Source organism: Lissotriton helveticus, chromosome 4_1 (genome assembly GCF_964261635.1).
Source record: "Lissotriton helveticus chromosome 4_1, aLisHel1.1, whole genome shotgun sequence".
NCBI classification, from domain to species: domain Eukaryota; kingdom Metazoa; phylum Chordata; class Amphibia; order Caudata; family Salamandridae; genus Lissotriton; species Lissotriton helveticus.
In genome coordinates this window covers 33,664,886-33,677,438 of record NC_136063.1, presented here as the reverse complement: position 1 = coordinate 33,677,438, position 12,553 = coordinate 33,664,886, and positions in this window count along the sequence as shown.

The window sequence follows — 12,553 nt, the reverse complement described above, 5'->3', positions numbered from 1 at the left end:
CTGATCACCTAATACAAATTTTTGCATTATGGTAAAGAGATATTCCCACTCAATACGATCAAATGCTTTTTCAGCATCTAAAGAAAGAAGGAGGGCATCATCTGCAAAATTTTTAGCGGACCATAGGGCATGGGAGAGAGTACGTAAATGATTGCGGGAGGAACGACCGGGAACAAAACCTACTTAGGAATTATCAATTAAGGAAGGCAAAACCCTGCGGAGTCGTGATGCTAGGATGCTGGCAAGAATCTTAACATCAGAATTTAAAAGGGATATAGGGCGATAACTACTACATAATAGAGGATCCTTGCCAGGTTTTGGTAAGACTGCTATGATTGCTTTATTAGAGATAGAACCAAGAGAAGACTCCTCCACGGCTTCCTCAAAGGCAGCATGAAGGGTATCAAGCATACTCTGACCAGTCCATTTAAAAAATTCAGGAGGGAAACCATCATCTCCCGGAGCTTTATGGTAGGGTAAGGAAGATATGGCTGAAGAAATTTCCTCCTTCGTGATAGTTCCCTCAAGTAGAGCCCTGCCATCATCGGAGAGTCGTGGAAGATGAACGTCATCCAGAAATTTAGACATCACTATCCTATCTACCTGAGTGCCTGGGGAGTATAGAGACCTATAAAATGAGGCGAATTCCTCAACTATCTCTTGTGGTCGAGTAAGAATATCCCCACCACTTGATCTTATTGCTGGAATCGCCATAGCGGCCTCTCTCTGGCGCAACTGCGCAGCCAATAACCGACCAGCTTTTTCTCCTTGTTCATAATGACGGCCCTTCATTTTTTGTAAGGAGTATTCCGCCTTAGAGGTAAAAAGAGTATTGAGAGACATACGCGCTTGTTCTAATAACTTTCGGTTTTGTAGAGATGGTTGCGAAATATATAATTGAGAGAGTCGGCGAATATCGTTTTCTAGTTCAGTCTGCTTGGCAGCGTTCTTTTTATTATTAAGAGCAGCGTCCCGCATAATTTGGCCTCTAATGGTTGCCTTAGCAGCTGCCCAAACCGTTCGTTTAGAGGAAACCGAGTCTGCATTATTGAGAAGGTAATCACGTAAGTGGGATTGCAAAAGAAGTTTACCCGCTGGTGTTTTATATTTGTTGATATTCAAACGCCACGATTTGCGCCCCGGATTCATAAGACCCAAATCTAGAGACAAAAGGACAGGAGAATGATCAGAAATAGCTGCTTCTAAAATCTTAGAATCAGTAACCAGTCGGACTGAATCTTGCGAAAGAAGAAAGTAATCAAGACGCGAAAACGTACCGTGGGTAGAAGAAAAAAACGTATATTCTTTATCCTGTGGATGACTTAGTCTCCAGTGGTCAACAAGACCAGTGTCAGCAAGGATGTCCCCTAAAATGGCTCTGTCAGAAGCGTTGATAGTGTCAATGCAACCTGTTCTGTCAAGAGCAGGATCCAGTGCTAAATTCCAATCACCACCAATGAGAAATTGAGAAGCATTGATTTCCGTAAGAAGACGATTTAGTCGAAGGAAAAATTGTTTTTTGGAACCAAGCGGAGCGTATACAGAACCAAGACAGAGGAAGGAATTACCAAGTTTCAACTTAACAAAAACATACCGACCTTCCGGATCTGACCATGTCTTTAAAATTGTGAAAGGAAGTGACTTCCTAAAAAGAATGGCGACTCCACATTTACGAATAGGGTTAGGATTGGTGGGATCAGGTTTAGAGACTGAACTATGGATGACTTTACCCACCCAATCTCTGCTGAGCTTACTAGACTCAATATCATCCAAATGAGTCTCCTGCAATAGAGCCACATCCACATGCTTAGAATGTAAATAGGAAAGAACTTTCTTACGTTTTATGTAGTGGGTGAGGCCGTGAACATTCCAAGAAACCACAGACAACGGATGGATAGAAGGCATAATAATAGGATTAAGTTAACAATAAATGAGGAAAAGTAGAGAGAAAAAGGAGAAATGGTACTCTGGGAGGGAAAAAGAAGAAGAAAAGAAGGAAAAAGAAAAGGAAAATTAAGTAAGAACAGTAGGAGAGAAGAGCAACCTGGACTGTTAACTACGGGTCTGGGTACACTTAGAGCAACGCCGGGGGGAACCAGACCCCCTCCAAGGAAAGAAGAATGGGGACCTATAGGATAAATTGTAACATGAAATACATAAAGCAGAAGAGAATAAAATATCATCATTAAAGTCTGGACCAACTCCTGAACGTCTCCACAGGAGTCTGTCAAAGAATGTAATAAGAAGGATAACCAACACTTCAAAACCCCCAGGGTCCTAAAAATGACATGGGAAGGACATGAAAAGAGTGAAAAGAAGCAAGAAGTACAAAGTAAAGGGGAGATAAGATACAAACAGGAATGAGGGACATACCAACATTGTCATTAAAAAAGAGGGAAAGAGATAGAAAGTAGAGGAAAAGGAGGGAAAAAACCCCCGGAAAGTCATACAACAGAGAAGAAACAAAGAAAAATGATCAAACACAATTTTAAACCAAGAAAACAGTAAAACAAAGAACATCAACCGAAATAATGAATACATGAAACAAATGATGAGAGGCGTAGCAAGAATAACAACACCATAGCTAGGGGAGTGAACAGGAGGAGAAAGATCTCTTGTGGGATGGGGAACAGTCTTATAGTATATAATGAGCAAAACCTGAAATAATTAAATCACATATTATTAGTAAATATAGAAGAACAATAAGGTACAGAATACCATATAGGACACTAAGGAGATTGAATCTAATATACCATGCAGAAAGATCTGTAGCGAGTAGAAAATAACAATAGAGCATGAAGCAACATATAAGAACAACAACACCATGCAGTAAAATCTCAGTGAGCTAAGCGAGCAACAAAAGCATTATGAACAATAAACACTGCTATAAACTTATAAAATAAGAAAAAGTAATAAAGCATTCCAACATTAAAAGAATTCAGTCAGCATCAAATGGCGTCTTAAGAGGCGATCTAGATCCATCATGCAGTGTTAGGGAGTGTCAGTGGACAAAGCATGAAGCAGAACAATATCAACAACATGGGCGGCCATCAACTCACGAAAAAAGAAAATCAGTAGAACACAAAAAGGAATTCAGTCGGCCTCAGAGGGATTTTTAAGAGTAAACCACATAGTAGTAGTAAATATATAGGAACAATAGAGCACAGAGTACTATAAAGAATACTAAAGAGAATAAATCTTATTATACCATGCGTTAAAAGCTGGTTGAGCTAAATGAACAGTGAAAGCATTATGAATAATAAACAATGCTATAGACTTATAGGGTAAGAAAAAGCAATTAAACATTAAAGCATTGAAAAGAGTTCAGTCAGCATCAGAGGGTGTCTTAAGAGGCGATCTGGACTTGTCCCTTTGCTGTGTATTGGTGTGAGAAGAGACAGAACGTAGAGCTGAATCCTTGCCATCCTGAGAGCGAGACAGACGAGTGAAATCTCTGCCACGTTGTCTAGATTCAGAAGAGGTGTGTGATTGAAACGATAAAGGATTCAGAGATGAGGAGTTGAACTGAGAGGGTTGAGCATAAGAAGAAGACTGCGTTTCCATATCTTCGGACCTGATGTCATTCAGAAACTGTTGTAGAAGTGCAGGATCATAAAAGTCTTTGGATTCTCCATTCCTAGTAATACGAAAACGCGCAGGCTCAAATAAACCATATTTGATGTCCATTTGACGCAATTGGGGTCGCATGGAAAGAAATGCCTTTCTTCGTTCATTCGTTTCTTTAGAGAAATCAGCAGCCATATGGATGGTATGACCCTGAAACAGGAAGGAACCATGAGTACGAGCCAATGATAGAATCTGTCTGGTTTGTTCATGTCTAAGGAAGCAAGCAATGATAGGTCTAGGTCTTGCAGAAGAGCCAGAACGTGGCGGACCCAATCTGTGAGCACGTTGGAGCTCAAGAGGAGGAGTAAAAGAGAGTCCAGTCAGAGTGGGAAGGGCATCACAAAGAAAGGACTTCATGTCTTGCTTCTCAACATTTTCAGGAAAACCAAAAAAACGGATATTGTCCCTACGACTGCGATCTTCCAAATCGATGATCTTGCTGTGTAGGAAAAGTAAGTCTTGTTCTGAACCCTGAACAGAATCCAGACGACCCTCTATGTCCATTATTTTAGAGTCAATGACATCAATCCTGGAATGAAAAGTAGAAAGTTCTGCCCTGATAGACTTAGTTTCTGCTGTCAATGAAGTCATGGCAATATCCAGACCCTCTAATCGCCGATTGACCCCAGAAAGTTCTTGCAAAATACGTTGCATAGTGTCAGATAAGGATTTGTCACTCTGAGGCAATGCAGCTTGCGATGAAGGAGATGACGCAGAACCATTACCTTTAACTGCCACAGGAGAGGGTTGTTTTATCACATCAGTGAAAAGTGGTTGTTTAGGTCCACGACTACCATTTTTACTGTTAGACATGACCGTTGACCTTTTCAATGGGGGTCTGCAGTAGCGAATGGAGGAGATATTGGAATATGAGGCAATGATGAAGCCGGGAATATGGCAAATAACGATGAGGTAATAAGGTGTACGTAACAATAAAATAACCAATACTGACAGCAGACAGGTAACTCCTGAAATCGGAAAATTATGACAACATTGCTATAGAAAGGCGAATAATATGTCACAAAATCAATGAAATATCAGAGTAACCAATTTTTGCGTACGTAAACTACCTCATAAGCAGAGCATGTAAAGACAGTAAATGGTTGCAAAGAAAAACAAAGCGCACAATAGAAAATAGTAACTGTAAATGTGAGTTCAGTCGTTAATATTTTCCTCCGTCTGCTTCTCTTTAGACTAGTGTAATTGGTAAGGTACCATTTTAGGAGAATAAGGCAGAGAATAAAAGTAGTCAAACGGAGAAGGTCAAGTCAATCTGACCCAAAGGACACTTGTGGTCTAGAGAGCAGTTAAACAAAAGGTGGAAAACCAACTGGTGAGGGGACGAAATGGATCAGTACTGCTGCATGTAAATCTGACAGTAGTATTATGTTTGCCCCTTCAAATAATAGTAATTGCTGGTTTCCATATGTAATGACAAATATTAAAAGTAATTAAATAGACATGTTGTCATGAAAGAACCAGCGTGCCAGACTTTTAGGTTCTTGTCATTTCTGTCGAGGTGTCTTTTCCCCATGGAAAAAGCATTAATTGCAGCTTCTGAGAAATGGTAATATGAAAGGAACCTGAGGAGGGCGCTGTTGACTGCTCACATTGGCAATAGAGTGGTGAAGAAGCAGCTTGCGGCGTTTCTGAAGCGTCTGAGGAGGCGCGGCCCTGATATGAAGGAGGCGCGGCCCTGTGGTAGTTCAGGCGCCGCCTCGGCTGAAGAGAGGCGCGGCCACAAAAGCGCGCGAATGCCGAGGCGTACGCTGTGGGAGCCGGCCGCCTCACCGTCACTTCGCTATCATGGGAATAGGAGCCGCTCCCCAGAGAAGAAGAACACCGCTGGAATCCTCACGAGTCCCGGAACACTGCCATGAGGGAAAGGACGTCCCGCTCCAGCAGGCAAGTCATAGAAGCTCGTCGGGGGTCCGTCCCTCGGCGGAGCTCACTTAGCAGGCGGCCATCTTCCTACGTGGCCAGACCACGCCCCCGTTAGTCGACATTACTAATCTCTTGTGACCCACAGCTACTTTGTGTCTTGGTAAGGTCGAAATAGACATCAGACACATTTTACAAATTACTGAACAAAGGGAAGTCAGGGACTATCCATCATTTTGCGCGCTCGGATAGCGGTTCTCAAGAAAGTGCTAGTGCGGAAAATGTTTTCTTCATTGTCCAAGGAAAGCAGCAATTGATAAGATTCCCCCATAGTGATGGGTCTGTGTTTTTAAAAAAAGGGAGTTAAAAACCATTTTACATATTTTATATAGTATTTACAGACAAAGAAGAAGTGCACATCAGTTTGTGCGCTCACCCCATCGCAGGGGCATCTTATATTTTCAAGGGTGGGCCGGTAGCCTAGAGGAAAACTTGAAAAGAATCTTAAAGTTCCTGCCCTCAGTCGAAATAAAATGCTTCTTTCCCAATTTACCATTGGCAGGGTAAGATATAATAATAGAGGGTACCTAGACAATTCCCTGCCCATGTAGCTAAGGACTGTAGTTTTCTTAGATTCTTCACTGACCCTTTCTGTGTTGCAAAGTGCGTAAAGTGCTTTGTTCAAGTCGTTCTTATGTACTGAATCGGCTCTATATGGGTCTAAAAAGAGGCTACCTTTGTCAATACTGCACAAACTTTTATAGACCCCCGAGAGCCAAGGAATGTCCATTCCTCTCTCGCACTTGAGGCAATCAGTTATAATTTCTTGAGTTAGAGTGGCAGATTTATTCCTCTAAACTGAGTTCCAGAATAACACAGTTCGGGCACTAATAAAATCACATATAAAATGTAAGTTAAGTTCCTTATGGCAAATATACTGAAAAGTAGTAATCGGTGCACCAAGCAGCTTTCTATAAAACCGGATTTCTTCCTGCTGGATGCACCGATTCTTCACCAAACCCCATATCTCTGCCCCATACGTGGCAACTGGGACACATTGCAATTTAAAAATCCTTAAAATTGCTTCAATAGCACCTGTTTTCTTCGATCGGGGGAGACTTAAAATAGAAATGATGGCCTTTGAGAATTTTCTCGTGGAGTGGGCCAAATGCTTTAACACATGGTAACCAGCCAGAATTAGCTCAGAGATATGAAGTAAACTTGTCTTTAATGAACATGCAACAGAGAAATCATAGGCTTAATTACAATGAACAGGAGTTCGAGGAAAAGAGAGGGATAAGTTTGAAAATTCACATTGGAATACAGGTTTGGAGTATGTGGGTATGCGGTAAGAAAGGTGGTCTATGATGAAGAGTGTTAGGAGGGTAACATGAGAAACACCACCTCCAGGTGAGGAACATCAAGATTTGTGGTATATCCACTACAAGAGGTCCCTAGTGTGGGGTATGTGCATGTGCCTTGGAGGGGCGTTGACTTGGCTGCATTTACTAATGATTTTCCTAGAATGCAAGAGAAACCTGCTGAGTGGTATAAGCATGTTGGTTGCTTTGTTAAAATATCAAAAGTATTGTGGATAAACTTAAATGCTCTGTTTGTAACTGTAGTTCCTAGCGACCTATGGTCTGCATGCAAAATTGCTATATAGAGGCCTGATACTTCATCTCATTTGCAGTTAAAGCGGGCATTTATTGTTAAAGGGCACAATATTTAAATGGAGATTTAGAAGATGCAGTGAACAGCAATTTTGCATCTAACTGGGTATTTCTGGTGTACATTACAAACGTATAGGCGAGGGAACAGTCTATCATTTATATTGATGGCACATATATTTTCACATACTTCTTTTTAGTGACGTCGCTTTGCGAGTGCGTGAGATCTTTGGTACACCGCGTATTTAAATCTGAGAAGTAAACTTCTGGCGCAATTTAATCAATCAATGCATTTCTAGAGCGCGCTACATACCCGTGAGGGTCTTAAGGCGCTGGGGGGGGGGGGGGGCGCTACTGATCGAAGAGCCAGGTCTTGAGAAGTCTTCTGAAGGCCAGCAGGTCCTGAGTCTGTCGTAGGCTGGTAGGGAGCGGGAGAAGGATCTGCTGCTGGCGGTGGTTTTCCGGATACGAGGAGCTGCGGCGAGGGCGAAGTTGGCTGAACGAAGGCTTCGGGTGGGGATGTGGAAGCTGAGACGGTTGTTGAGGTATGTAGGTCCGGTGTTGTGCAGTGCTTTGTGTGCGTGGATGAAGAGCTTGAAGGTGATCCTCTTGTTGACGGGGAGCCAGTGCAGGCCTCACAAGTGGGGTGTGATGTGGCTGTGTTGGGGGACGTCGAGGATCAGACGTGCCGAGGCGTTCTGGATTCGTTGTAGTCGTCTCAGGAGCTTGGTTGTTGTTCCTGAGTAGAGGGTGTTCCCGTAGTCTAGTCTGCTGGTGACGAGGGCCTGGGTGATGGTTTTTCTCATGTTGAGAGGGATCCACTTGAAGATCCTACGGAGCATTCGGAGGGTGTTGAGGCAGGATGCAGAGACGGCGTTGACTTGCCTGGTCATGGAGAGGGTGGAGTCGAGGATGACCCCCAGGTTGCGTGCGTGGTCTGTGGGTTCCGGGGCAGTGCCTAGCGATGTGGGTCACCAAGAGTCGTCCCAGGCTGATGGGGTGGGTCCGAGAATGAGGACCTCCGTTTTGTCTGAATTCAGCTTCAGTCTGCTGTCCTTCATGAAATGAAATGAAATGAAATGATTTGTGCTTGTAAAGCGCACTTATACTCATGAGTGTCTTGGCGCTATACGCATACCGCTGTGGAACCCTTCCTGGCTTTTCCCTGTGAAATGCCCACTCCTGGGCACCCCCAAGGGGAAGCCAGGCATCCCAGCACTGTTGGGTCAGTTGTGGAGATTAAGCAAGCTATTGCCCAGAGTCGCAGCGTGGGACCCATGGTTAGAATAGGCACCGAGGCGAGAATTATCAGGTCCGAGGAAATTGAGCCCAAGACCCGCCGAGGAGGCAATTGAACCCTGGTCCCAGGCCAGACCTCTGCATCAGGGTCTGCCGCTCTAACCATTGAGCCACACTTCTCCACATTGAGCCACACTTCTCCTTCATCCAGTCGGCTACGGCCTTCATTCCTCTGTGGAGGTTGGCTTTGGTGGTGTGGGGGTCTTCGGTGAAGGATATGATCAGCTTGGTATCGTCAACTTAGGCGATGATGTTGAGGCTGTGTTGACGAGCGACGTGGGCGAGCGGTGCCATGTAGATATTGAACAGCTTCAGTCTGAGGGAGGATCCCTGTGGGACGCCGCAGATGATATCGGTGGTTTTTGAGCGAAATGGTGGGAGGCGGACGCTCTGGGTTCTGCCGGAGAGGAAGGATGTGGTCCAGGCCAGGGCCTTCTCTTGAATTCCAGCGTCATGGAGGCGTGCTGATAGGGTGCGGTGGCAGACTGTTTCAAAGGCTGCTGATAGGTCTAGGAGGATGAGGGTGGATGTTTCTCCGTTGTCCATTAGGGCCCTGATGTCGTCAGCGGCGGCAATGAGGGCGGTCTGGGTGCTGTGATTGCTGCGAAAAACAGATTGGGAAGGGTCCAGGATGTTGTTGTCTTCGAGGTAGAAGGTTAGCTGTTTATTGACAATCTTCTCTGTCACTTTCCCCGGGAAAGGGAGCAGCGAGATGGGCCGGAAGTTCTTGAGGTCCTTGGGGTCCGCCTTGGGTTTCCTCAGAAGGGCGTTGATCTCGGCGTGCTTCCAGCTTTCCGGGAAGGTTGCTGTCTTGAAGGAGCTGTTGATAGTTTTCTGGAGGTGGGGCGCGATGGTTGTGCTGGCTTTGTTGAAGATGTGGTGAGGGCAGGGGTCGGATGGGGATCCGGAGTGGATGGAGATCATGGTTTTGATGGTGTATTCATAGCTGATGTTGGACCAGGCGGTCAGGCGGCTGGTGCGGGTGGTGGTCACGGGGGTGCTAGGCTCGATGGTGGGTGTGGGGGTCTCGGAGTTGAAGCTGTCGTGGATGTTGGTGATCTTGCGATGAAAGAAGGTGGCCAGGGAATCGCAAAGGTCTTGTGATGGTGGGATGTCGTTGGTGTTGGAGCTGGGATTGGAGAGTTCTTTCACGATGCTGAAGAGCTCTTTGGGGTTGTGTGCATTGTTGTCAAGGCGGTCCTTGAAGGCGGTTCTCTTGGTGGTCCTGATGAGTTGGTGGTGTTTGCGGGTGGCGCTCTTGTGGGCTGTGTGGCTGTTTCGTGTTCGGTCGTTGAGCCATTTCTTCTCCAGCTCCCGACAGGTGCGCTTGAAGGACCGGAGGTCTTCGGTGAACCAGGCGGCTTTCTTGTTGGTGTGGTTGGTTGCAGAGGTCTTGAGAGGGGGGAGGGTGTTGGCGCAGTCGTTGATCCATTGTTTGAGGTTGGTCGCGGCGGTGTCGGGGTCGGTGGGGTTGGCGGGTGGTCTCAGGGCGAGGGTGGTAGTCAGTTGGTCCTTGGTGACCTTGCCCCAGCAGCCGCGTGGCAGCTGTTGGGTGCGGTGGTGTGTGGCGGGTTTCCTGAAGGTGAAGTGGACGCATCTGTGGTCGGTCCAGTGGGGTTCGGTGGTGTGGTTGAAGGAGACGTGGGGGCTTGTAGAGAAGATGGGGTCCAGCGTGTTTCCGGCGGCGTGTGTGGGTGTCGTCACAAGCTGTTTGTGTCCAAGGTGTTGCTGAACTGTGGTCTTGGTCCGGGTGGTCTGTAGATGAGCGTTCCTCGGAGGGTCGTGTTGGGGTCGCTGTGGATCTGGAAGTGCATGTGTTCGGCAGTGGTGCGGGTGTTGTCGGTGTTGGTCGAGACTCTGAGGGTGTCCGTGTGGATGATGGTGATTCCCCTTCCGACTCTGTTGGTGCGGTCTCTGCGGGACATCTTGTAGCCCTGTGGGATGGCTATGGCATTGTCTGGTGCTGAGGTGGCGTTCAGCCAGGTCTCCGTCCGGAACGCGACGTCGGGGGTGGTGGAGTCTAGGAGGTCCCAGAGTTCGATGGCGTGCTTGCGAGCGGAGCGAGTGTTGAGGAGGATGCAGCGGAGGTGGTTGGGTTCTCTGGTTGGTGGTCTGGTGGGCTGGATGCTGGTGAATCTGCAGTTCCGGCAGGCGAAAGGCCCTTGGGTGCGCTTCGGGGTGGCCGGTAGCAGGGGTGGTCTTGTCCGGTGTTGAGTGCGTGGAGGGTGCTGGAGTCGTAGTGCAGTCTGGCGTTGCATGGGGTGCGGGGTCCAGGGGTTCTGGCTCTGGGCGTGGTCCAGTTGCGGACGAGCGCAGACAAGATTGTCTTTGGCGCGCCTTTGGCGTACCTGCGGCGCGTACGCTGCGCGGCCTCAATAAGAGGGGTAGAGGGGGGGAGGAGCAGCTGGGAGGTGGGAGCGGGGTGGCCAATGGGGGACAGGGGGGCGGGGCCGCAGGGACGCAGCATCGGGAAAACGGCAGGGGGACACGGAGGGCGGGGGAGAAGCGAGGGGGCACGGGGGAAGAACGGGCACAGGGGAGCACAGGTAAAGGGCACTGGACCAAAACGAAAGGCACTGGAACAAAAGAAGAACAGGCTCAGAAGCGGTCACAGGCAGAAACTGGCACAAGGGGGAGCACAGGAAGGGCACTGGAACAATGAAGAGCAGGCTCAGTGGCAATCACAGCTCACAGGGGGCTGCGCGGCGGTGAGGGGAGCGACCTGCCTGGTGACAGGGTCAAGGGTCGCTCTCTCTACCGCTGCGCGGCCTCCATCTGAGAGGTAGAGAGAGGGAGGAGCAGCTGGGAGGTGGGAGCGGGGTGTCCAATGGGGACAGGGGAGGGGGTCACAGGGACGCAGCGGTGGGAAAACGGCAGGGGGACACGGAGGGCAGGGGAGAAGAGAGGAGGCACAGGGGCAGAACGGGGCACAGAGGAACACAGGTAAAGGGCACTGGACCAAAACGAAGGGCACTGGAACAAAAGAAGAACAGGCTCAGAAGCGGTCACAGGTCACAGGCTGAAACGGGCACAAGGGAGCACAGGAAGGGCACTGGAACAACGAAGAGCAGGCTCAGTGGCGATCACAGCTCACAGGGGGCTGCGCGGCGGTGAGGGGAGCGACCTGCCTTCAGAAAGGTATTTTGCTGTGCTTATCTTTACTTACGCAGCCACCATATTGTGTGAATGTTTCCATTGGTGTATGAATGGGTTTGGGTATGCGAAACCACCCCCCTTTTTTGTACTCTGTCCTTTCAGGAGAGTAGAGCTTGGTATTGTGGCAATTATACTATCATCAGTCGTTTCAGGTAAGAGACCGTGTAAATCAGGTAGGCCATTGTATGTGGGGGTAGGGGGCCTTACTGATTGGTGAATTCAAGATAGGTGACACTTTCTGACCTTTGGTTGGTCTACATTTTTTTGACATATGCTGTAGTTTATTTCATCTAAACAGCTACCTCATGTTTGTTGGCTTGTTCCCATTGGAGTATGGATGGGCGTGGCTATGAGAATATTTGTACTCTGTTTACTCTGTCCTTACAGGAGAGTAGAGCTTTATTTTGTGGCAATCTGTATGAGAAGTGGCAGATTACTATCCTCAGTCCGTGTAGGATATATGACACAACCGAGTTTACCTTAATAGATGACAGTGGAATTACATCACTATTAAGTATCCATAATGGAAAGGGTCTGGTTTGAATTGGAATCCTGAATATTGGTTAATTTGTCAAGTTTGCAAAATGCTTTATGTGTTTTTGTTTGTCTATTCACTAGTTTTGGTGGTGGTGTAGGTACACGTTGGGTGTGCATGTATAACTCATTAATAGGCCTAAATAGGTAGGGGCGAAATTCGTTTTTTTATGTGGTTTCTTTTAATGATCAACTGAGTACAATTGATAAAAATGAATAGTTCATGTGTAACGTCAAAGCAATGGTAATTATGAGTATTTTTGTGGTTGTTGAGTAATATGATCCAATCCACGCTTAAATTGTTTCAATTAACATTTTTTATGTGGACCAGTTTTTCTTATTGTCCTTATACCTTTTCAGGTTGTGTCTTTCTTCCCCGGATTGAG